Below are 25,593 nucleotides of genomic sequence, written 5' to 3'. Positions count from 1 at the left end.
CTGCAGCTCCTAAAGTAGATCTGGGAAGGATCCTGACACATAACATAGAAAAAAAAGTAGATCAGGGCACTGGGTTAGCACTAAAACAACACACACCCTTATTAACAGCTTGCCGACCAGCCGCCGCAGTTGTATTGCGGCAACTTGGCTTGACTGCGCAAATTGCCGTCATGTTACATTGCTTCTAATTGTGGCCAATGTGTGAAAAAGTAAACAGAATGTTCCACCGAGTGCCGTGTACGGGGACTTGTGATGAGCCGAGCTCAGTTTTTATATGACCGGTACATCTGACCTCCAAGATTCCCATCGTGAGTTCCACCAGTGACGATTGACCTTGGTGATCCCTGGAGTTTCCGCTGAGTTCATCTTTGAGGTCCCAATTGCCTGGATATCTTCATATCTGCCCTGGGTGGCACACTGCTTTCAAGACTCCATGTCGCTGACAGTGGAATCCACCAGATCTGGTAAGAGTATACACTTATCACTCATCCATTGATGCCGTTTTCGTTTGATGTTGATTTCATGCACCAATCAATATATCCTTTGCCAACACTTGGAAACCCATCACCCTGAGTTGTTGCATCCGTGTATACACACAGCTGGACACCACATTACTTACCTTTTGCCATCGGCCATCCAGACTTCTGTTTGTCACTTAAGTCTATTACACTTTGTTGAAGGACTTGTGGTTATATGGACTTTACTGTTTTTCATTACTATTACGTTATTCATGTTTGTTCACCATGTGCTACATTTTTCCAATTATTCTAATTGTGGCCACTAGGGGCAGGCATGTGCCCACTGCTCTCCCCTGGAGCTGATGGGAGTGCCTGGTGGTCATGATGACCGCTGGGCTCCTGCGATCGCTCGTGACACGGCGAGAACCGGGATCCCTGTGTGTAAACACAGAGATCCCAGTTCTCTGAGGGGAGAAGAAACTGATCGTGTGTTCATACTAAGTATGAACACCAATCTTTCTCTTTCCCTAGCAAGTCCCATTCCCCCTTCAGTTAGAACACGTAGCAGGGAACACGGTTAACCCCTTGATCCTCCCCCTAGTGTTAACCCCTTCACTGCCAGTGACATTTTTACAGTAATCAATGCATTTTTATAGCACTGATCTCTGTATGAATTTCAATGGCCCCAAAAATGTGTCAAAATTGTCCCATGTGTCCCTCCATAATGTCACAATCTCGATAAAAATCGCAGATCGCCGCCATTACTAGTAAAAAACAAAATAATAAAAATGCTATAAATCTATCCCCTTTTTTGTAGACACTATAACTTTTGCGCAAACCAATCAATATATGCGTATTGCTATTTTTATTACCAAAAATATGTAGAAGAATATATATTGGCCTATACTGAGAAAAAATTAGCTTTTTAAAAAAAAAATGGGGATATTTAATAAAGCAAAAAGTATAAAATATTTTTTTTTTTTTAAATTGTCGCTCTTTTTTGTTTATAGCGCAAAAAATAAAAAACGCAGAGATGGTCAAATGCCACCAAAAGAAAGCTCTATTTGTGGGAAAAAAAAGGCATCAACGTCGCACGACTGTGCAATTGTCAGTTAAAGTGATGCAGTGCCGAATCGCAAAAAATGGCCTTGTCATTCAGCAGCCACATCTTCCGGTGCTGAAGTGGTTAAGAAGCAGCACACTTACATTTAAAAAACTCAGTAATAAGCTTGGTTGTGGGTGATGCAGCACATCACAAACCCATAGTAACACAGAGCAACACGGGCAGATAGCTGACAGCTGATAGGATGGTAAAAGCAGGGCAATGAGTAGGAGAGAACTGAGCAGCAGCAACTCCGGCCACACATAAGGTGTGACAGCTGTCAGACAGCCAGGTGGAATTCAGAGGTGGGTGGGCATAGCACATTTCAAGGGCTCCTCCCTCTTTCTCAAATGCACATATGTTATTTTTAGTTATGACAACATGGCTGTAGTTTCAGCTGTGAATAGGCTCATGGCATACTCTCCCCCCAGTAGTGAATTTAATTCATTTTTTGTTACATTGTTTACAAAACAATATTCAGTTTTGGGCTATGAATGTGCCTGGAGTTGAAAATGCAATTGCCAATACTCTGTCATGGTTTTACAGTAGTTGGAGCATTATCGGGAGCTGGTGCCAGAGGCAAAGTTGGCATCACTACTGGTTCTGGAGTTTCTGTAGAGGATTACTTCAGACCATTGGCAGGTTTGGGTAAAGAATTCAGTGGAAAAAATTACCTGGGACACATACATTATGGTATGGAAGAGATGGTGTGGTCTTGGAGTGGAAGCTCAGTACACTTTCCTTTCCTTTCAAATTGCATGGTTGGCCTGACATTACTAAGGAATTCCTATGTGGAAAGTGGCTAAAGGTTTCAGAAGGCACAAGTGCTCAATGGACAGATGGAGGCCTGTAACTTTTTACAGGAGGCCTGTAACTTTACTTTAAGAGAGTTTAATAAGACTCGTGGCCACTCATTACAATTAGAAGAAAAGAGGTTTAACCTTAAACTACGTAGAGGGTTCTTTACTGTAAGAGCGGCAAGGATGTGGAATTCCCTTCCACAGGCGGTGGTCTCAGCGGGGAGCATTGATAGCTTCAAGAAACTATTAGATAATCACCTGAATGACCGCAATATACAGGGATATGTAATGTAATACTGACACATAATCACACACATAGGTTGGACTTGTTGGACTTGTGTCTTTTTTCAACCTCACCTACTATGTAACTATGTAACTATGTAACTTGCTTAAAGAGTAACTCCACTTTTGTTGAAAAAAAAAACACTCCCCTCTGGGTGATCTGTGTACATTACAAGGATTTTAACAAATGTTGTTGCAGATTCCTACCTTTTGTTATTCTGAAGAAATCACTGTGTGTTTGTCTGAATCCATGTGGAAAGTGAATCTGTATGGGAGTGGTTTCATAATTATCAATCAGCTGCTGCACCTGCAGGACTCTATGAGGAAAGTTGCAGGGTCTGCATCCCTTTAGACCTGATTTCCTATTGGGAGTATCTCACCAAAAATTACATTTTTGTTGCAGGGATGCCTGAATTTGGATTTGTATCTTAGTGTAGACTTCTGGGAAAATCAGTGAGCCAATCACACAAGCAGGAAATTATGTTACTGGGGTATGTTCTGTACACATTCTGCATACTGCATTGTAGCCATATTGCATTGCATTTTACAGAAACTTACAACATTGATGATTGAAAAGGAAAGGTAATTCTTAATAACATTCATTTACAATATGACCTAAGTTGCAATTGTACAGTATATGCTTTATTATTATTTTTTTATTGTTTGATTTCCTTTTCCCCACAAACGTGGAGTTACCCTTTTAGGTTTGTCTTGTGATTTACATGCTGTGTGTCAAGAAGACTATGAGAGATGTCTTTCCAGTTGGCCATTGCATTGGTCAAAGAGACAAAATGGGGGGCTTATTCTTCAAAATTTCTGCTTGTAGATGGAATATTGCATCGGACTAATTTAATTCTACAACTTACCAGTGCAGGAGGGTACAGAAGTGAGGGTGCAGTCATGCCTTAGTTTGTCTTGCGTTGCATGCGTCTTTATTGCTTTATAGGGATGGGTCATCGATGTCCTGTTACCAATTTGTGGCAGTGTTTAAACAAAGCTGCTTGGGAAGGATAGGCCAAGTCAGGGCTGGGAGAGGACTCAGTCTGGGGAATTAGTTGGTGGGATTCCACCAGGTTTTGGTCTTATGTGTGTCCTTAATTAATGGAAGTATGAACATATGCTTGTATGTAATTTTCATTCATAAAAAAGTAAATGTTTTTAAGTACTGTCAGGGCCTGGATTTGAACCTGGAGTCAGGCAATGTCTCTTTTTGCTGAGCTACCTGGTGTGCTGGACAGTTCCCTGGACAACTCCTTGAATGATTCTGTCTTGAACCTGTCTTGAACCCTAAACTCTTTGCTCCTTCCATGAACTTCCTGATTTAAGCCATGTCTCTGCACTTTCTGTTTGCCAGATTATTGTGCCCTTTCCAGCCAGTATCTCGCTCCTGTTTTCCCTGCTGCCATCCATTTTTTGCTACCTCTCATTATCGACCCGTGGCTTGTTCCTCGACTACACTTCTGCCTGGTCCCAATCTGCAATTACTCGTTACTGAACTGTAGCTTGTTTACTGACTACGCTTCTGCTTGATTCCTACCTGCTTATCCACTACTGGAATCCAGCTTGCCCATCTCCTGGTGGGGCGATCCTGAGGACCCTGACCTGGTCCTAACATGCAGCAAAATCCATCTCCACCATCAGAAGCTCTGGTAAACACTGGTTAGTACTTAGACTCTGCACCTTAGGTGAGCCAGCATCATTCACCAGGGTGACTGCCTGTGTACCTATCCTGCTGATCAGTGGTAGTTTCACTACTGCTATAGCAACTGGTCTTTGAGCCATGTCCCCTGATCTTGACAAGTACATTGGTTTGGTTTCCCAAGTTTTGGTGTGGCATTGGCGGTTGTCTAAATTTTCCCAGCTGTAGAGGATGTTGGGCTTACTGCATGTGCTTTTAGTACATGTAGGTGGAAATGATGGTTTTGTTCCCATGCACAAATCAATTGGAGCCAATAAACATTTCTTTTTGCGTGTCTGGGAATTATTATAACAGACTATAACAGACATCATGGTAGTCAGGTCAGAAATAGTTCAAAGGTTGAAGTGGTGACCAGTTATTGATCAAGCTATTTTGAACAGGCCCTGAATCAAAATTAATAAAGCAGTGTCAAAAATGTATCTGCTTAACGAGTGGTATTGCAGTTCATCACCACCATCTCTTGGAAATTGATTGGGATGACAGTGTTCATTTACATTAAGTAGGCCTATATTCAGACTATAGCAGTCAATTTTGAATTTTGTAGTGCCAAAAAGTAAAATCATTGGTAATGTTTGGAATGGTGATTTTACTCTAAAGTAGAAGTCCATTCTCAAACTAAAATCCCTGTATCTGCAGATATCCAATATCTAACACTAACCTATCTAACCCTGTAAAGAAGAAATCAGTGTACATACCTTTCCTGCAGGCGATCTGACCCGATTCCACGCTGAGCCGTCAGTCGCGGCTTTGCTGTGGAGGTGGGTGCAGGGGACACGTCCAACAATGAAAGCCTCATAGAAAGTCTATGGGTGACATCACCCCCTATTCATTTCACAGTTGTTGTCAGCTGTGTCCTCTGTAGAGCTTCCGCCTCTGGTGATCGGGTCGGATCGGTTTCAGAAAGGGTATGTATAGCGATTTCTTCTTTACAGGCTAGATAGGTTAGTCTTAGAATGCGAATGTCTGTAGATGCAGGGATTTTAGTTTTAGGGTGGACTTTAATGGTCACAAATATGTATTATTACTGTATGTAGTGTTCATGAGGGAAGTACTTACTAAGGTTTATTCTAGGTGAGTAATGGTGTAAAATTACTGGTGCATACCCACTGAGCTGGTTGTGAATGGCTGGTGGCTGGGATGGCTTTCCAATGGAATATGACATTGGGTGGCACTGTCAAGGACCTGGCTTTAATGTTTGTATTTAAATTATTGTATGTTTTTGAAGAATTGTTGTCTAGTAGAGGTGCTGAAATTAATCGCTGCATCAATGCATCGCGATTCGAGTGTCCCCGATGTGGCATCGATGCATACGACTGCAAAAATTGATTGCTGTGTGACGTCATCTTGACTTGCCATGCCTCTCCCGGGAGTGCTCTCCGAGCATATAGTTGTTAAAATAACTGTGTTTTAATAAATCTTGTGTTACAATCAATTAAATGCCCCGCTGTATGTGCTTTTTAAAAAATATGGAGCTTTATACCTCATTTCTCAGTGTGTGTGTACATGCCGCTCATGTGACTGCCCGGCCCACCTCTCTCCTCTTGCCTCTCAGGTCTCTCCTGACGTCAGCAGGAAATTCTCAGCCCCGCTGCCTCTCTTCTGATCTGATAGCTACAGTCAGTGGGCGGGGCTGAGAATTCTCTGCTGACGTCAGGAGAGATGCGAGATGTGAGAGGAGAGAGGAGAAAGGCGGACCAGGCAGTCACATGAGTGGCATGTACACACACACAGAGAAATTATGTATGAAGCTCCATATTTTTTAAAAGCACATACAGCGGGGCACAATTAATTGATTGTAACATGGGATTTATTAAAACATAGTTATTTTAACAACAGTACAGTAAGTAGGGAAAAAAATGTGTTTGTACTCTATTTACACCTTGTACACACTCCGTGCTGACAGTTCCCTAGCTTCCCTGTTTGCACATTCCACTGTGTTAACTCCTAGTGTGATGGAATGTGCAAAAGGGGAAGCTGGGAAACTGTCAGCACAGAGACAGTACAGGAAACTTCACAGGGCTGTTTGTCAGCTGTGGATTCTAACCCGTCCTTACCTCCCAGCAGCAGTATGACGCCTGATGACGAAACGCGTAGGGTGGGACTACGTACGTCTTGCATCACCTCAGGCTAGACGAACACAGGCCATTCAGGAAGGGACTCTCTCTCTTTTTTTCATGCTTATAACCTACCTTGTAAATGTGAGTACGACATTGTATCAGTCACAATAAAGTTTCCATATACGGTTTTACACTATGAGCATTCCTCCTCTCTTTTATGCAAACCGATAAAACAACATTTCAAAGCACAGACCAGTGACACCCAGAATTGTTTCACAGTGGCACACACTGTGACTGCTCGTACCCCTGCAGGGGAAAGTGGATCCGGTGAGTGCAAGCATAATAAGAGCACGCTGTTGAAGCACAACTACCAAGCCAGCACCTGGACAAGAAATTTCCCTTGTATTTGGTTTCCAAAGAGGAATATCCCTTGGAACCATCTAAAAAGACTTTCTGAAACAAAAATACATTTTCTTATCCAACAACACTGGTTCTTAAGCACAAAAGTCACTTTATAATTAGCACAAGTCACTTTGATGTAAATACTATCACTTTTACAGGCACTATTTGCACTTTGTTAATTTACATGCACTATAAGATTGTGGTTTTTATTTGAAGTAAGTAGCAAGGTATTTTTTGATGCAAATATTATCACTTTTACAACCATCACTTGCACCTTGTTAATTCACATAGGATATGCATTATAAGATTGTGGTTTTCATTTGAAGAAAATAATGCGGTAATTTTGAACGGAATAATTTACATTCAAGCAACATCACGCTTAGTTTCTATATTTATAAAAGAAAAAAAAAATATTTATTCTTTTTTTTTTTTTGGTAAATCACTGCCAGAGACCTAAACACCTATATATTTGTTTTTTTGAAACACAATTTGTTCATTAGCACTATTCATTCTCTGCACACATTGGGATTTTTTTGGGATTTTTTATATTTTCTGTTGTTTATTTTGATATTTTGACACTCACACACAATTTAAGGAACCGTGGAAAGTACAACAGTGGAGGCCACCACTGTAAAAAATATTCCATCTCAAGAAATTATAATAGTAATAAAAGAAGAGCAGCACCATATCTACTTCTGCTTTCTATACAGTATGTGTGAAGGCCTGTACCCTGTAGTGCACCGGGTTAGTGCACTTTTTAAGGGAGTGAGGTTATTTTTAATTCAAAGCGGAGTTCCAGTCAATTTTTTGTTTATTAAAAGTCAGCAGCTACAAAAAAAGTGTATCTTCTGACTGCTAATAAAAAGACACTCACCTGTCCCACAATCCAGCGACGTGGCCACCCAAACTCTCCCTTCTTTCCCTTGCCTGTCCATGGCGCTGGCAATACTGCTGTGGGCATCCAGCTGTGACAGCTTGTAGCTTCACAGCCGAGTGCGCATGTCTCACTGTGCTGTCCTGCATAGCTGGGCAATCTTCTGGAACCTGTGATGTGTCCCAGAATATTGCAGGGAGGAAGGGCCAAGCAGAAATGGGAGCTCGTCGGTAATCCTGATGCATCACGGAATCGAATCGAATTGTTGACCAGATAATCGTAATGAATCAAATCATGAGACCAGTGAAGATGCGCACCTCTAGTGTCTAGGTTATGTTATTTTTATTATCTTGTTATTTAATAACAGCTGTGGCCATAATGCTCCATCAAAAATAATCTGTTTCATATTATATTATTTATAATGGTCGATACCTTCCCGGGGATGCACAGAACCTGATGCTGCTGATGCCAGTCTAAATACACCTATGGAGTCCATTTAGCCTTATCTGTTTGGAATAGATATAGGGGAATTCGTTAAACTTGTTGCTAAGGGGACATTTACGTGTCCAGGAGGACAAATATTTAGGTCCCTGATATTGTGAACTTAATTTAGCTGAAAAGGTTCTATTTTTACCTTGTCCTTCCTCTTTCCCCTCTTCTGTTTCCGGTATCTATGGTTTACCCTCGGGTAAGTGTTATCAGCCTAATATATGGTTGCTAGCATTGGCAAAATTCGCCCCCCTATCTACATGTTGCTACTTTGATGATCATTTGGGAGATCTCCATGTGGGGATAATCTTTTGCTGACAAGTTACCTGTTACTTTCAACTCCCCCAAGTGTGTCCTGATAAAGCAAAATAGCAAAACGCATTGATGCACAAGGGCTCACTGCTGTCTATTTGGTGTCAATTTTTTGTGTGCATCATATACTTACAGCCATCATTTGTTTATTGTATGTTTTTAATCCTTTTTCTACTTGACTTGTCTGCTATGATTCATTGTTAATAAAGTATTCATTTTACTATACTCTCATCCATTTTGCCTATAAAGTCCGATCTAGAGCCATCTTGGCTCTCAACCAATTTTTCCTAACTGTGTTATTTATAATGTTTAATGTGTTTATTTTTTATGTTCAATTTCACTCTGCCCTCTCAGCTCTACCCCAGTCAGGGAGGCCCTGAGTACATCTGAGAAAGGGCACATGATATGGTGCACTGAAAGGCAGCAGAAGGGTTAAGAATGGGTGGAGAATGGTTTAAGGATCTGAGGTAGGGAGCAGGGAGGAGGTGGTCATAGCTGTGTGGGGAGCAATTTGGGCCACCCACCCTCTTGGTAGATGTGTGAATATAGATATTATTAGCTGTGCATAAGTTTAGGGAATGTTGTACATTTGTCACAGCATTGGCAGGTCCTTGATGGTACAAAAAAGTAAGATCATTGGTAATGTTTGGGTGGCTGGTTTAACCTTAATGGTCACAATTATGTATGATTGTTGTTGTTGATGTAGTGTTCATGAATGAAGTACTTACTAAGGTTTATTCCAGGTGAATAATAGTAAAAAAATTACTAATGTGTGTACCCACCGAGCTGGTTGTAAATGGCTGGTGGCTCGTATGGGTTTTCAGCGGAACATGACATTTGTTGGGACTGTCAATTATATTATTATTATTGTTATTATTATTATTATTATTATTATTATTATCTTGTTACAGTGCCTTGAAAAAGTATTCATGCCCCTTGAAATTTTCCACATTTTGTCACGTTACAACCAAAAACGTAAATGTATTTTAGTGGGTTTTTATGTGATAGACAACACAAAGTGGCACATAATTGTGAAGTGGAAGGAAAATGATAAATGGTTCTCCACATTTTTTTCAAATAAATATGTGAAAAGTGTGATGTGCATTTGTATTCAGCCCCCTTTACTCTAATACCACTAACTAAAATCTAGTGGAAGTAATTGCCCTTTAGAAGTAACCTAATTAGTAAATAGAGTCCACCTGTGTGTAATTTAATCTCTGTATAAATACAGCTGTTCTGTGGAGCCTCCAGAGGTTTTGTTAGAGAACCTTGGTGAACAAACAGCATTATGAAGGCCAAGGAACACACCAAACAGGTCAGTGATGAAGTTGTAGCAAAAGAGGGGATTTCAACATGTCAGAAAAGTGTGTTGTTGCCACATCCCTGTTATATAGAAAAAATGACGACCCCCCCTTCATTGGGACTTTGTAGGCAACAACTACACATGAATAGATTCAGGAATATATTTAATGTAGTGCATAAAATCGTTTGATCATTCAAACATGAAATGATCATTAAAAGAACATATCAAAAAACACATATTTCGAAAAAAAAAAGGAAAGACAGAGAACATGACAGATTATATAATTTGTATGATGTATTATTAAAAGAAATACTCTCCGGTACAAAGTACATTTGTGCGTGCGTTTCTGGTTCAAGCACCTTCGTCAGGGGTATTGGTAAGAGTATGTGCAGTCATAAATTTGTCTTACTAGAAGATAATAGAAAAAACATATCATAGCAACAAAACATGGATACTTGACATCCATAGGAGTCTAATGGACAACGAATGCTGTATGTGACACCTACCATGCAAAATGTTCTACTATGCAGCTTGAAAGAACGAAGCACTACCAATTGTGGTGTCGACAGATGCCCACCAAGATCATCCAATGTCGTAAGATGTTTTCCAAAGAGGAAAGCTCAATAATGTAATTTGCCTGGTGGTCACAGGGGATCATATGTAACGAAAAAATTGCAGACTACTGTATAAACAGAAGAAAAGAAAAAAAATGAATAACAAGAAAAAAAAGGAAAATAAATAGGGGATAGGGGGTAAAGAAGGGGGCCAGAAAAAAAGAGAAAAAGGAGAAATAAAGAGGGAGAAAAGGGAGGAAAAGGAAAAAGGAACAAGAGAAAAAGGAGAAAGATAAGGGCCAAAATCAAAAAAAAAAAAAAAAAAAAAAGATGAATAATCCAAAAAAAAATATATATATATACACATGAAAAGATTTATAAAAATAAAAAAATAAAAATATATATCTATACTATTCCAATAATATCAGATCCAATAAGATTTAGACGCAGTATATTTCAAGAAGAAAAGAGAGATATTTACCAATGTCTGTGGACTGCAGAGTGCAGCTATCCGAATCCTCAATATGGCTTTTTATCCATGTATAGCATACTCTAAGTCATTTGGCAATAGCTCTTCCTAAGAAAGATCATTGCAAAGGAAAAACTTAGATATCTTCCAGAACAGCCATCTATCAATGTCTATAAACAAAAGGATCAAAGAAAAAATGGAATGCTTAAAAAGCTCAGCGTGTTGACAGAGGATCTTCTATCTAGCGTCCACCCCGCTCTGCAGTGCTCATAAGACTGCATAGCACAGGGATCTATTTAAGTAATGGCGCTGGATGCTCGCTCACTACGCTTGCAAGTGTGCGGTCACGCAAGTGCGGTAAGCACTGTCAGCAGTACAAAGTGGAATGCAAGGTGCAGCCCCTGTATCTAAAGAGGGCGACACCATGCGCTCCAAACCCAATAGGTCAGTGGGCATAGCTCCGTCCAATGGGAGAAGCATGGATGGAGCCAAATACAGGGCAATCTTAGAAGAAAACCTGTTAGAGTCTGCAAAAGACTTGAGACTAGGGCGGAGATCACCTTCCAGCAGGACAACAACCCTAAACATACAGCCAGAGCTACAGTGGAATGGTTTAGATCAAAGCATAGTCATGTGTTAGAAGTCAAAGTCCAGACCTAAATCCAATTGAGTATCTGTGGCAAGACTTGAAAATTGCTGTTCACAGATGCTCTCCATCCAATCTGACAGAGCTTGAGCTATTTTGCAAAGAAGAATGGGCAAAAATTTCACTTTCTAGATGTGTAAAGCTGGTAGACATCCCCAAAAAGACTTGTAGCTGTAATTGCAGTGAAAGGGGGTTTACAAATTATTAACTCAGGAGGGTTGAATACAAATGCATGCCACACTCTCACATATTTATTTGTAAAAAATGTTGAAAACCATTTGTCATTTTCCTTCCACTTCACAATTATGTGCCACTTTGTGTTGGTCTATCACATAAAATTCCTATAAAATATTTACGTTTTTTGTTGTACTTGACAAAATGTGGAAAATGTTAAGGGGTGTGAATACTTTTTCAAGGCACTGTATTTAAGCTGTGGCCATAATACTCCAACAAAAATAATTTGTGTCAAAATTTATTGATGTTTAATGTGTTTGGTTTTGATGTTCAATATCACTCTGCCCTCTTAGCTCTACCCAGGTCATGCAATGAGAAAGAGATAGAAATGTTCAGGGCACATGCAAATTTCCCACTTGACAAAAAATTGCTGATGTATGACCTTGTAGGCTGAAGAAAACATTTACCAGACTGATGAATGCATAGTGACCAGAGTGGGTACTGCTTGCTTTTCTAGTGTATTGACTGGAAGAGTTTAGTATGACAGATTTCATTGTTATCCTAAAACATGTAAAACTATGATATAAAAGGAGCAAGGAAAATGGGATTATTACAGTGCCATGAATGGATTAGAACACGTTTTTATAAAATTATATTTTTATTAGTATATAAATCTAAAAAGTATACATAATTAATACATATACATTCTGAACAGTTGAATTCAATCATGTACAATCAATGATTATAATATTGACCGACACCAGAAAGGTAGTCGATAGTCAATTCATCCCAACTAGTTTTGCCAATACATTGGCTTCATCAGGGGAATAAACAGTTAATACAGACGAATAAAAATGACACTAGGAAAAAAAGAAAACAAAAGCAAAGGCCAATGTTGATAGTAAGGTGCACAATGCACTTGGGTCCAACCGTCAAAGAAACTAGACAAGGGAACCCCTCAAAGAAAGCCAAGCCTCCAGATGGATCCAAGGGACATTATTATCTAGATACAAATTCATTGTATTTCTAATCAATACACAGGTTACCAGATACCATGAGGCTGAAAAAGGGCTCATTTCTATATTTATAACAGAGTTAGACTTACCTTGATGGAACACAACCAAACAGCGCATACCCAACAGCAAGTGAATGAAAGGATGAGCCCCCCACCCGATCAGCATAGGCAATTATCCAATCAGGAGCGGACAAAAAATGGCCCGGGCGCATGCGCAGTGACCAGATCCTAGAGCCTACAATGCCCAGGGTGCCGTGCTCTGATCACATCACATGGTATGCTACCACGGATGGTGATCAGAGAAGCGCAGTACAGGCATCGGCCCTGACAGTGAATGGGAGGAGGGAGACACTCCGCCCATTCAAAGAGGAAGGAAAAAGAGGCGGATGTAATGACGAATCGGATACACTACGAGGGCCCCGGCCGAAGGGGCGGGCTGACGAATAGGTCAGCCCTTGGGTGTCCATGCAGCCAAAGGATGTGGTTGGACAGAGTCCCCAGTTAGCAAGACAGCGCAACCCCAAAAGAACCGGGGTTGGCAGGGCAGACCAGAGATGGGAACAACAGATGGGGGGGGAGAAACAGAAGGCGCAGGGTGGACAAACAATGCAGCGGCTGAATGTTAGTTCAACCGCCAGAGGGCGATTGCAGGAACATGACGCTCACGAAGGGACAAGAAGGTGTAAAGTAGAAAGAAACAAACAATGTAACAATAAATAGTATGACATCTTGCTTCAAAATCCTTCCAGATCTATATATGAATAACACATATTTTGATGGGAATATTGCATTCAATAATATTATATATAGAATATCAACAGCAGCATTAAAAAACTTGACAAAATTAATAATAAAAAGACACTACATCCTAAATTCATATGGCATACATCCATTAGTTAAAGAGACAGGACAGCAGTGGTAACTGAATGGAGGCAAAGGGTGAGGACAAGATGATAACCAAGTTGAGAGCCTGAATAACAAAAGACAGTCAGACAATTATAGAGGCAAAAGATAGGCACACTAGTAGAGACGCAGAAGAGTCAAAACAATATGTGTATTTCAAACTCCAATTCATAGAAAGGATTTGAAACTGATGTATTCATTTAATTTAGGAAATTTTACAGCGTCTAACAAGTGTATCCATCTTGTCTCCATTTGGAGCAAGGAGGTATCAATATTGCCCCCTCGAGCATGTAAAGGTACATGCTCAAGAGCTGCAAAGCGAGGGGGCGTTGTGACCGGACTCCAAGATGGTAGCTTAATCTAGGAACTCCGCTCGTCCACCGGAGATAATCCGAAGCCATCAGAGCACACCGGTGCCATCTAAGACCCCAAACACTACCAACCAGCCGGCGAAACCTAGGCGATCGAAACAAGATGCCCAGAAACCGCAAGAACCCGCAGCAGCCACAGAAAACGACCAGCTACTATGCCGCGCAGCAAAATGGCGGTGGCGCTCGGGAGAACAGGCCAGAGCATGGAGCCTGCAGTGGCATCAAAGGGCTCTCGTCTGCCTCCACCAACGCACCTGACCCACCCAGCGAATCATCCTCGGGCACATCTAGCACCTCAACGAGGAATCCGGCGAAATATAAACAGCTGAGGCACTCTCCACCCAGGCCGCCGGCAGATCCTGTAATGGAGGTAAGCGGGCCTCACTGCACCACCACAACACAGAACACTCAGGACCGGGATCCCATCACAGACTTCCCCACAGCAGACAGGCCAGTGTCAGACACCATGATGAAGGACATGCTGCTGTCCCTGAGATCGTCCCTGCAAGCTGGCACGATCAGAGGGATAAATGACTGCAAGAGGGAGGTGCAAGCCTTAGGCAACAGAGTACATCAGGTAGAGCACAAAATGGAGGAATACACCCCATCCTATAATGTAATGGTGGAGGCCAACACAGCTCAGGGGGAAGACATTGCGTGGATAAAGGACAAGCTGGCAGACCTCGAGGACAGGTCCAGGAGGAACAACCTCAAACTGAGGGGGATACCTGAAGCAGTTCCCCCCTATTGCTATTGCTATTGCAATTCGCCCAGACCCTATTCTCCACTTTAGTGCCAACAGCAACTGCACAAGATCTTCTTGTGGATAGGATACACAGGGTCCCCAAACCATCCTTTCTCCCTGCTGACAAACCCAGGGATGTACTGCTGAGAGTACATTATTATCACATAAAAGGATCAAATATTGCAAGCCTCACGTAAACCAGAAAACATTTCACAACAATATGTGCACATCAGGTTGCTCCCTGACCTGTCCAGGCACACCCTACAATGCCGCCGCAACCTGATGACAATCATAAAGGCACTGAGGAACCATAAAATCCTTCACAAATGGAAATACCCAGCAACACTTTCCATTACCCACAATGGGGCCACCATTACAGTATCCACATTAGAAGAGGGACTTGCTGCCCTGCGGAGTTGGAATATACTCCCTGATCAAGTCACCCCTCATACACTCCCTGCAGGGCTGCCTATCATACAAAATGAATGGTAAATTGTAACCCACAAGCGCTCTTCAAAGAAGAACATCGGTGAAAGCTCATAGCAATGACCCGTAAGCACAACACTCTATCTCCGGAGAAGAGCTTCTCTATTGAACACTCTTCAACACCCCTACACCATCTTTAGCAGTTACGTCTGCACTAGGATCATTTTTTTTCTGATCCATTTATTATGATACCTTTGTTGACTTTTCTTGTTTTTTTTTTCTTGTTATTCTTCTTTTTATTGTTTGCCTTGAAATACGCAGTTCAGTTCACCTCAACCTCTCTACTGACATGGAAGATCCATATCTGCTCTCTCCCAGACGCACATCAGCTGTATCCTACCAAATACGTGGTCACAATGAGTATCCACACCACAATGCCTTACCAAACATACTACGTTCCTTACAATGACGATTAAATGCTTGTCGATTAACGCCCGTGGTCTAAACCACCCGGCAAAAAGATTTTCTCTATGGAAGGAAACTAACAAACAAAAGGCGGACATTCTCTGTGTCCAAGAAACGCACTTTCAAACCGATAACAACCCATACTGTAAGCATAAGGATTATCCGTTCATATACCTGGCCTGCACATCAAACCATAAGAAAGGAGATGTCATGCTAGCCATTAAAAACTCCCTCTCCTACCAACCCAAGAATATTGTTCTTGATGACGGGGGCAGATACATCATTGTAACTGGGGATATAAATTCTAAACCATATACCATAGTCATGATATATGCACGGAACTCACACCAAATTCGGTTCATAAAGAAGATTATCCACAAAGTGAACTCAATGAAATATGGCAATGTCCTGATCTGCGGAGATTTCAATGTGACGTCTGATCCAGTACTGGACACCTCATCAGGTAAACCCAAGGGTACCCCACCACTTCAAACGCTTCTTCATAAGGAGGAACTGTTCGACGCATGGAGATGCCTCCATGCCAATGAAAAAGACTACACCTTTTTGTCCAATGGGTATTGTTCATTTTCCCGTATAGATATGTTCTTGATGGACAAGTGGCTTCTACAAAATGTGGAGACCACAAATATACATGACATAACGTGGTCAGACCACGCTGCCATATCTATGTCTATAATAGAACGAGGAGTCTCCTCACCCCCCATCTGGCACTGTAACATTAGACTACTCCAGGAATCACACGCTTCTAAGTCAATCTCCCAGCACCTACACAATTTTTTTTCAGACAATGTAGGCTAAGTAAACGATCCATACATTTTATGGAACTCCCATAAGGCCTACATGAGAGGCATTCTCATACAGTTAGGGGCTAATGAAAAAAAAAGGCGGACTCAGCAGCTTAATGACATTCTAAAATCAATTCATGATTTAGAATCCAAAAACAAGATAGCACCTTCATTGCCACTATCTGACACTCTGAATGGCCTCAGAGAGAAACTCAGAGAATTACTGTCACAACAATACCATAAACATCTTAGGCGCCTACGACTAACCCACTACCCAAACGCCAACAGAGCAGGCAAATACCTAGCAAACAGACTTAAGGCGATCAGTTCAAAGACAAGGATTACATACCTTAAACACCCTACGTTATCCCACAAAATTACAAATACACAAGATATAGCAAATCAATTTGCTGATTACTACAGTTCATTATATAACCTAAATAATGACCCCAAAACACCCCAACCGACCACAGGACAAATCCAAACATTCTTGCAGAACATAAACCTACCTATTCTCACCGAGCACCAACTTGAAGCCTTAAATGCACCAATTACATCCCAGGAAATAGAACTAACTATTAACACACTTCCAAATGGGAAATCTCCTGGACCTGATGGGTTTTCTAATGAATATTTCAAACTATTTAAATGCACCCTCTCTCCACATCTATCCACAGTAGGGATGAGCTTCGAGTTTGAGTCGAACTCATGTTCGACTCGAACATCGGCTGTTCGCAAGTTCGCCGAACAGCGAACAATTTGGGGTGTTTGCGGCAAATTCGAATGCCGCGGAACACCCTTTAAAAGTCTATGGGAGAAATCAAAAGTGCTAATTTTAAAGGCTTATATGCAAATTATTGTCATAAAAAGTGTTTGGGGACCTGGGTCCTGCCTCAGGGGACATGGATCAATGCAAAAAAAAGTTTTAAAAACGGCTGTTTTTTCAGAAGCAGTGATTTTAATAATGCTTAAAGTCAAACAATAAAAGTGTAATATCCCTTTAAATTTCGTAGCTGGGGGGTGTCTATGGTATGCCTGTAAAGGGGCGCATGTTTCCCATGTTTGGAACAGTCTGACAGCAAAATGACATTTCAAAGGAAAAAAGTCATTAAAAACTACTCACAGCTATTGCATTGCCGGTCCGACAATACACATTAAAGTTCATTGATAAAAACGGCATGGGAATTCCCCACAGGGGAACCCCGAACCAAAATTAAAAAAAAAAAATGACGTGGGGGTCCCCCTAAATTTCATACCAGACCCTTCAGGTCTGGTATGAATTTTAAGGGGAACCCCGCGCCAAAATTAAAAAAAAAAACGGCGTGGGGTCCCCCCAAAAATCCATACCAGACCCTTATCCGAGCACGCAACCTGGCAGGCCGCAGGAAAAGAGGGGGGACGAGAGAGCACCCCCCCTCCTGAACCGTACCAGACCACATGCCCTCAACATTGGGAGGGTGCATTGGGGTAGCCCCCCAAAACACCTTGTCCCCATGTTGATGAGGACAAGGGCCTCATCCCCACAACCCTGGCCGGTGGTTGTGGGGGTCTGCGGGCTGGGTGCTTATCGGAATCTGGAAGGGGACCCCCAGATTCCGGGCCCCCCCTTGTGTGAAATGGTAAGGGGGTAAAAAAGTACCCCTACCATTTCACTAAAAAAGTGTCAAAAATGTTAAAAATGACAAGAGACAGTTTTTGACAATTCCTTTATTTAAATGCTTCTTCTTTCTTCTTTCTTCTATCTTCCTTCATCTTCTTCTTCTGGTTCTTCTGGCTCTTCTGGTTCTTCCTCTGGTGTTCTCGTCCAGCATCTCCTCTGCGGCGTCTTCTATCTTCTTCTCCTTGGGCCGCTCCGCACCCATGGAATGGGGGGAGGCTCCTGTTCTTCTCTTCATCTTTTTCTCTTCTTCTCTTCTTCATCTTCTTCTCCGGCCCGTTCCGCATCCATGCTGGCATGGAGGGAGGCTCCCGCTGTGTGACGTGTCTCCTCTTCTGATGGTTCTTAAATAACTGGGGGCGGGGCCACCCGGTGACCCCGCCCCCCTCTGATGCACAGTGACTTGACGAGACTTCCCTGTGACATCACGGGGAATGCCACAGGGAAGTCCCGTCATGGCCTGTGCGTCAGAGGGGGGCGGGGTCAACCATCGGCCAGGGTTGTGGGGATGAGGCCCTTGTCCTCATCAACATGGGGACAAGGTGTTTTGGGGGGCTACCCCAAAGCACCCTCCCAATGTTGAGGGCATGTGGCCTGGTACGGTTCAGGAGGTGGGGCGCTCTCTCGCCCCCCCTCTTTTTCTGCAGCCTGCCAGGTTGCGTGCTCAGATAAGGGTCTGGTATGGATTTTTGGAGGGACCCCACGCCGTTTTTTTTTTTTAATTTTGGCGCGGGGTTCCCCTTAAAATCCATACAAGACCTGAAGGGCCTGGTATGGAATTTAGGGGGACCCCCACGTCATTTTTTTTTTACATTTTGGTTCGGGGTTCCCCTGTGGGGAATTCCCATGCCGTTTTTATCAATGAACTTTAATGTTTATTGTCGGACCGGCAATGCAATAGCCGCGAGTAGTTTTAAATGACTTTTTTCCTTTGAAATGTCATTTTGCTGTCAGACTGTTCTAAACATGGGAAACATGCACCCCTTTACAGGCATACTATAGACACCCCCCAGCTATGAAATTTAAAGGGATATTACACTTTTATTGTTTGACTTTCAGCATTATTAAAATCACTGCTCCTGAAAAAACGTCCGTTTTTAAAACTTTTTTTTGCATTGATCCATGTCCCCTGGGGTAGGACCCAGGTCCCCAAACAGTTTTTATGACAATAACTTGCATATAAGCCTTTAAAATTAGCACTTTTGATTATTCATGTTCGTGTCCCATAGACTTTAACGGTGTTCGCGTGTTCGAACGAACTTTTTTCCTGTTCGCATGTTCTGGTGTGAACCGAACAGGAGGGTGTTCGGCTCATCCCTAATCCACAGTATATAGCAAAGCTGTTGAGTCTGCCACCTTACCTCAAGAAATGCTGAAGGAACACATAGTCACAATACCGAAACCAGGCAAAGAATCCAACACGCCGGCCAACTTTAGACCCATTTCCCTTCTCAACTCAGGTACCAAAATTTATGCCAAACTCTTAGCCAAAAGGCTAACAAATATTATTCCCACAATTATACAGCACGACCAGATGGGTTTTGTGAGGGGGAGACAAACCTCTGATGCAACCAGGAGAATTGTTAATGTGATACATTGTGCTGAGAAAACTTGAACACCTTCTCTGCTGCTATCTATTGACGCAGAGAAGGCGTTCGACAAATTCCACTGGACCTACATGAAAATGACCCTGAACAAATTTGGCTTCAGAGGCCCCATATTACAGGCCATTATGGCCCTATATTCCTGTCCCTCAGCACAGGTTTACTCAGCTGGCTTTCTATCTACACCATTCAATATTACCAATGGTACTAGACAGGGGTGCCCCCTATCTCCGACCATATTCAACCTAATGAGTGAACCCTTAGCAGAAGCGATAAGAACACACTCCTCGATTACAGGTTTCCAGCTTGATACTAGCACACATATCAATAATCTTTTTGCGGACGATGTAATCCTACTTCTGACCAATCCGCTCACGTACTTAAAACAAACCCACAAAATACTGACTTTGGGAACATTTCTTATTATAAGATTATTTTTCTAAATCACTGATACTGGATGTAGGTATAACACCCTCAACACGTGCTGCTCTACAGTCACAGCAACCCTATACATGGAGCAAAGGCAGTATTACGTATTTAGGAATCATTATCACAAGTAAAACTTCGGCACTTGTCAAAGCTAATGTAGTTCCGCTGATAACCAAGCTGGAAACACAACTCAGGGATATGTCAAAGACTGAAATAACATGGTTGGGCAGAATAGCAGCCTATAAAATGCTCATATTACCGCAAATATTATATTTGTTTCGCTCTTTACCCATACACATACCTCACCACCACATTAACAACATAGCAACCCTCGGCTGGAAGTACATATGGAACAGTAAAAAAGCCGGATGTTCTAGAAATAACCTCACCCTCCATAAAAAGGCAGGGGGGGCGGGACTGGCAGACATATTTTACTATTATTGGGCAGTACGCTTGGACCAACTCAAACACTGGTTCCAAAAACCTGATGCACCATTGTGGGTGGACATAGAAACAACATTAGCACCGACCAACAATCTGACATGCCTAACTATGAGCTACAGGTGGATACCTTGGGATACAAAACAAATGTCACCCCCTATGCAGATATCCTTAAAAGCCTGGAGATTTCTACTAGAACACGACCACACAGACAAGATTGACACAAAACATGACCTACCTTTAACTCTACTAAACTCTATGATACCCATGATGAACGTCAAAGACCTAGTGCATAAAGGTATAACACATATCTCTGACTTCTACACAGGAACCAAAATCAAGTCTGTAGAACAAGTTATGACACAATTCAACCTTTCTAACAATAGCCTATTCACATGCTTAAGAATAATACACTTCCTAAAATCACACTCTCACCCGACAATTTCCCTTCCATACAAAATATGGCAATTCTACTCTAAGAGCAAACAAGACACGAAAGGAATATCTTTCTTCTACAACATCATTAAAGACAAACATACATTTACTAAAAATACAGCTATGACAAAATGGGAAAAAGATCTAAACACTACCTTCACGGAAGAACAATGGCAACGCACATTTAAAAAAACGTATAAAGCGTCTCACTGTGTTAAACACTGGGAACTAACAATTAAATTAGCAAACAGATGGCATTACACGCCATACAGAATCTCAAACTACTTCCCAGGGTCATCACCACACTGCTGGAGGGCTTGTGGTCAAATTGGAAACCTTCTTCATATGCTTTGGCATTGCCCTACAATTAAAAGTCTATGGAACCAGGTATTCCAATTGATATCATCCTTAACAGGAATACTTATGGTCCCAGATCCAGCTATAGCAATTCTTCACTTAAATATAGACAAATTCCACGTAAATTTCAGACCAGTCATAACCCACATACTATTAGAGACGAGATTACTAATACTACGCAACTGGAAGTCCACAACGGCCATAAACCTATCAGACATTAACAAAAATGTGCACAGAAACTACACCTTTGAATGCCTTATTGCAATAAATTCCCTACACTGCACAACATTCGACAACTATTGGTCCATATGGCTCAAATGATCTTGACGAAACTAGAGGTTACCTCACTAGGTTAAGTTACTTCTTTAAGTTGACTTTAACTATTCCTAATTATTGAGTTTTGTTTAACTAAGATTATAATGAACCACTTATTGCTTTTTCTACTGTATCTCAGATGACTGTGTATACTGTATTACCCCCTTTTTCCTTTGTTTTGTAACATGTTTATTTCTGCAAAACTTAATAAAACATATTGAAAGAGAAGAGCTGCATGCGAACAACATCAGGATCGTAATTATTTTCTCTAGCAATATGTCTATTCAAAGCCATAGTGGTTAGATGTTTGTATAGGGGTACAATATGGTCCTTAATGCATTTAAAAAACGGACTCTTGGTTTTTCCCACATAAAAACAACCACATGAACATAGGGCCAAATATACTACTCCAATTGTCTTGCAGGTAACTCTATGTCTGGCAAGATGAACATTACCATTGGGAAGAACAATATCTCTAGAGTTGAGGATAAAGGGACAAATGTCACAGAACCCACATGGAAAAGTGCCAACACTGGAAAAATCCACCGGGCGTCGAACCATGTGGTGACTGTGAACCAAACGATCCCTCATAGATGGAGCACGTCTGTAAGTGATTTCTGGATATGGTTTCAAGAATTTTTTAATGGTATTATCGGCCATCAGGAGTGGCCAATATTATTTGAAAAATACCTCTCATTTGACTGTGTTGTTTTGAAAACTGGGTGATAATTCTCACTGAGGAATTCGACTTCACAGGTTTAGTAGAATGGATAAGATCATATCTATTTCGTTTAATGACCCTGTTGAAGGCCCTCTTCAGCAAGGAACGGCTGTATCCCTGCTGGAGAAGTCTTCCAAATAAATCATCAGCTGCCAGGTGAAAATCCAAATCCAGAGTACAGTTTCTCCTAAGTCTTAAAAATTGACTATAGGGTATGCTATATCCAATAGGGGCTGGGGATGTGCACTAGTGGCATGTAGAATTGTGTTGCCAGCAGAGGACTTACGGTACAGGGATGAGTGCAATAGGCCATCTTCGCCCACATGTATTTGCAAATCCAAAAGGCTTATTTTGAATTGGCTACATTCCATTGTAAAGCTTAAGTTATAAATATTTGGGGCCAGTGAGTCTATCAGCCGGGAGAGCTCATCTCGACTACCCGACCATAGAATGAAGACATCATCAATGTACCTATACCAGGCTACTATATGTTTAAGCAGTTCCGATAGGGACTATTGAGAAAATAGGTCCCTATCCCACCCCCCCCCAGGTACAGGTTGGCATATGAGGGGGCACACTTGATCCCCATAGCCACACCCTGCACCTGGAAGAAGTGGGAGGAACCAAACATGAAAATATTTCTAGTCAAGATGAACTCCAATAGCCAAAGGACAAACTGGCTGTAACTATCAAAAGAAGGTCCCCGTTCTTGAAGATGAGTGCGGATAACTTCAATACCCTTTGTGTGTGGGATAGAATTATATAGACTTTCAACGTCTAAGGCAACCAACCATGTATTGGGAGGCACCTGTTTCCCGTCTATATGACGAAGTAAATCAATTGTATCCTGAACGTAGGAAAAGAGGGCAGTTACGTGAGGTGTCAAATACTTGTCTACAAGAGCAATCGCATTTTCTGTTAAGCTTTGACAGCCAGAGACGATTGGTCATCCAGGTGGCTTTTGCAATGACTTGTGCACTTTTGGTAAGGAATAAAACGTTGGAATTTTTGGATCCTTTACATTTAAATAGCTCCATGTACTAGAGTCAATGGTACCAGGTTGGTAAGCTTCAAAGATTAAGCTGTAATATTCATTATTGAAGTTTGTTATCAATGTTTTCGAGATAGGGCGGTACCAACCATAATTGCCAAGGAAGTCCAAGCACATGCATTCATATGTGAGGACGTCCATGACAACTACATTGCCGCCCTTATAGCCCAGACAGTCCTTTATCTACCCCACTTCAAATCATACTACGAGGGGGCCAATTTAATAGGAAAAGACCAAACGTTAATGATGGGGTACTCAACCATCACCAACGAATATGGGGATTAGTCCAGAAAAAACTTAAAATAGGGAGCATTCACTCTCACACTCCATTATGGGCTAACAACCAACTAGCGGAGCTTAAAAAAATACCAGACCCTAATCTATGGGCCAGATATGGAATTATTTACCTGCACCAGGTAATGGCGGGTGCTAGGCCTAAAGCATTTCAAACCCTCAAGGAAGAATACTCTATACCACAACAATTAATGTTCAAATACATGCAACTCAGACATGCCCTGCGTTCTCAATTCAGGAACGATAACTGCATCCTGGAACATCCCCAAATTTTGGACATAGTAATGGGAGCCGATTCACAAAAATTGATATCTAATCTCTACTACTCCATAAGATTACCCAGAATCAAAGAAGTGACGCAAAAAGCCAAAACAAGATGGGAAAGAGACGTAGGTGCAGTTAGTGATTCGGATTGGGAGGAAATTTTAGAAAACGTAAAGGTGGCATCTCCAAAACTGTCTGATAGGCTAACACAGATATACATCATTCATCAAGCGTATCTAACACCTAACATAATAAGGAAGTTTCAACCTACACATAATATAGCATGTCCTCACTGTCAGGCAGAGATGAGTAGTTTTTTTCACTTAATTTGGGAATGCTCTATTCTTCAAACATACTGGAGTCAAGTGATTAAGTTCTTACACGACCAGATGGGCTCCCCTGTGGTATTAGATCCAAAACTTTGTATATTAGGTCTTCTCCCAGATGTGGACATTGATAAATACATTGCCGCCTTTATCTGCAGGTTTGATGACCAGGCCAGGATGGCATTGTAATTCTCGAAGAGCTTTTCGGTGTCGAGAAGATAACTTTTGTGTGTGGACTCTTGACAGGTCCATGTCTTCAATCTCAAAAGTTGTTTGTTGGACAAATGCCCAAATATTGGGATTCATTTGAAGTGACGGAAAAGTGCGAGATTTAGGTTTGAAGGACATAGGTGGAGGGAAATGGAGGGAAAGAAACACCAGGGACGACTAAACCACTGAAGGAAAGAGGTGGTTCATCATCATCAGTGTGTCCCTCCTCCCAGAGTTGCATAAGATCCTCCAGGGCCTGGAGTTCAGGCCCTGAGTGTACAGGGAGAACAGGTTCTATAGATCTAGAAGAGGGCGTTTTATCATAAATCACCTTAAATGAAAGATGTCTAGCAAATAAATGTACGTCTTTTTTGAGTTGAAAACGATCCAGATCGATAGAGGGACAGAAAGTGAGACCCAATTTTAATCTGATCGTCTGTAAGATTTACAGACGAAAGATTAACAATTTCCAGTCCTGAAGAGCCCCGATTTAAAGGGGATGGGATGAGTTTGTTAAGTCTGGTGTCTTTCCTAAAAAAATAGGTGCCATTTTGGGGTCAGAGGGGTGAGTATTGATGGGAAAAAGTGAAGACAAAGTGGGTTCACTGGCTCGACGGCCACTGACCGACAGGACCGAGGTAGAAGATGTAGGGGTGGTGGTGCGTAGGGGAAGGTGTGATGGTATGTTGGAAGATACAGATGTAGAAGAAGGTCTACCAATGGACGGAAATGGGGTAGACGGTAGTGCTTGAGAAGAGAGTGTACGAACCGTGGAGGGTTGACGTGTAGAAATAGGACCGGATTTCCAGTGAAGAGGGGCAGTAGAAGTGGTAGTGGTGCAATCCCCTTTTCTTTTTTTGGGTAATCTTTCTTGAGAAAGTTCGTGATAAGTAGTGGAAGAGCTAGGAGCGAAAGTCACAGATTTCACGTTAGATACTACATTATCTGGTTTGGGAACTTCAGTGGTATGAGGTTTAGAAAAAGGCTTATTATTATTAGTTTGGCTCCATTTATAGGCGAAGCCATTTTCGTGTGCGGATTTGTCACGAAGAAATTTGCCCTCTTTGATGTTTATAATCCCTAAGGTGTATTCTTCCAGATGTATCCGTAAATCTTTGTCACGTTTTATAAATCTGG

This window comes from Aquarana catesbeiana, linkage group LG01 (assembly GCF_042186555.1).
Source record: "Aquarana catesbeiana isolate 2022-GZ linkage group LG01, ASM4218655v1, whole genome shotgun sequence".
In the NCBI taxonomy this organism is placed as follows: domain Eukaryota; kingdom Metazoa; phylum Chordata; class Amphibia; order Anura; family Ranidae; genus Aquarana; species Aquarana catesbeiana.
This window is presented reverse-complemented; position numbering follows the sequence as displayed.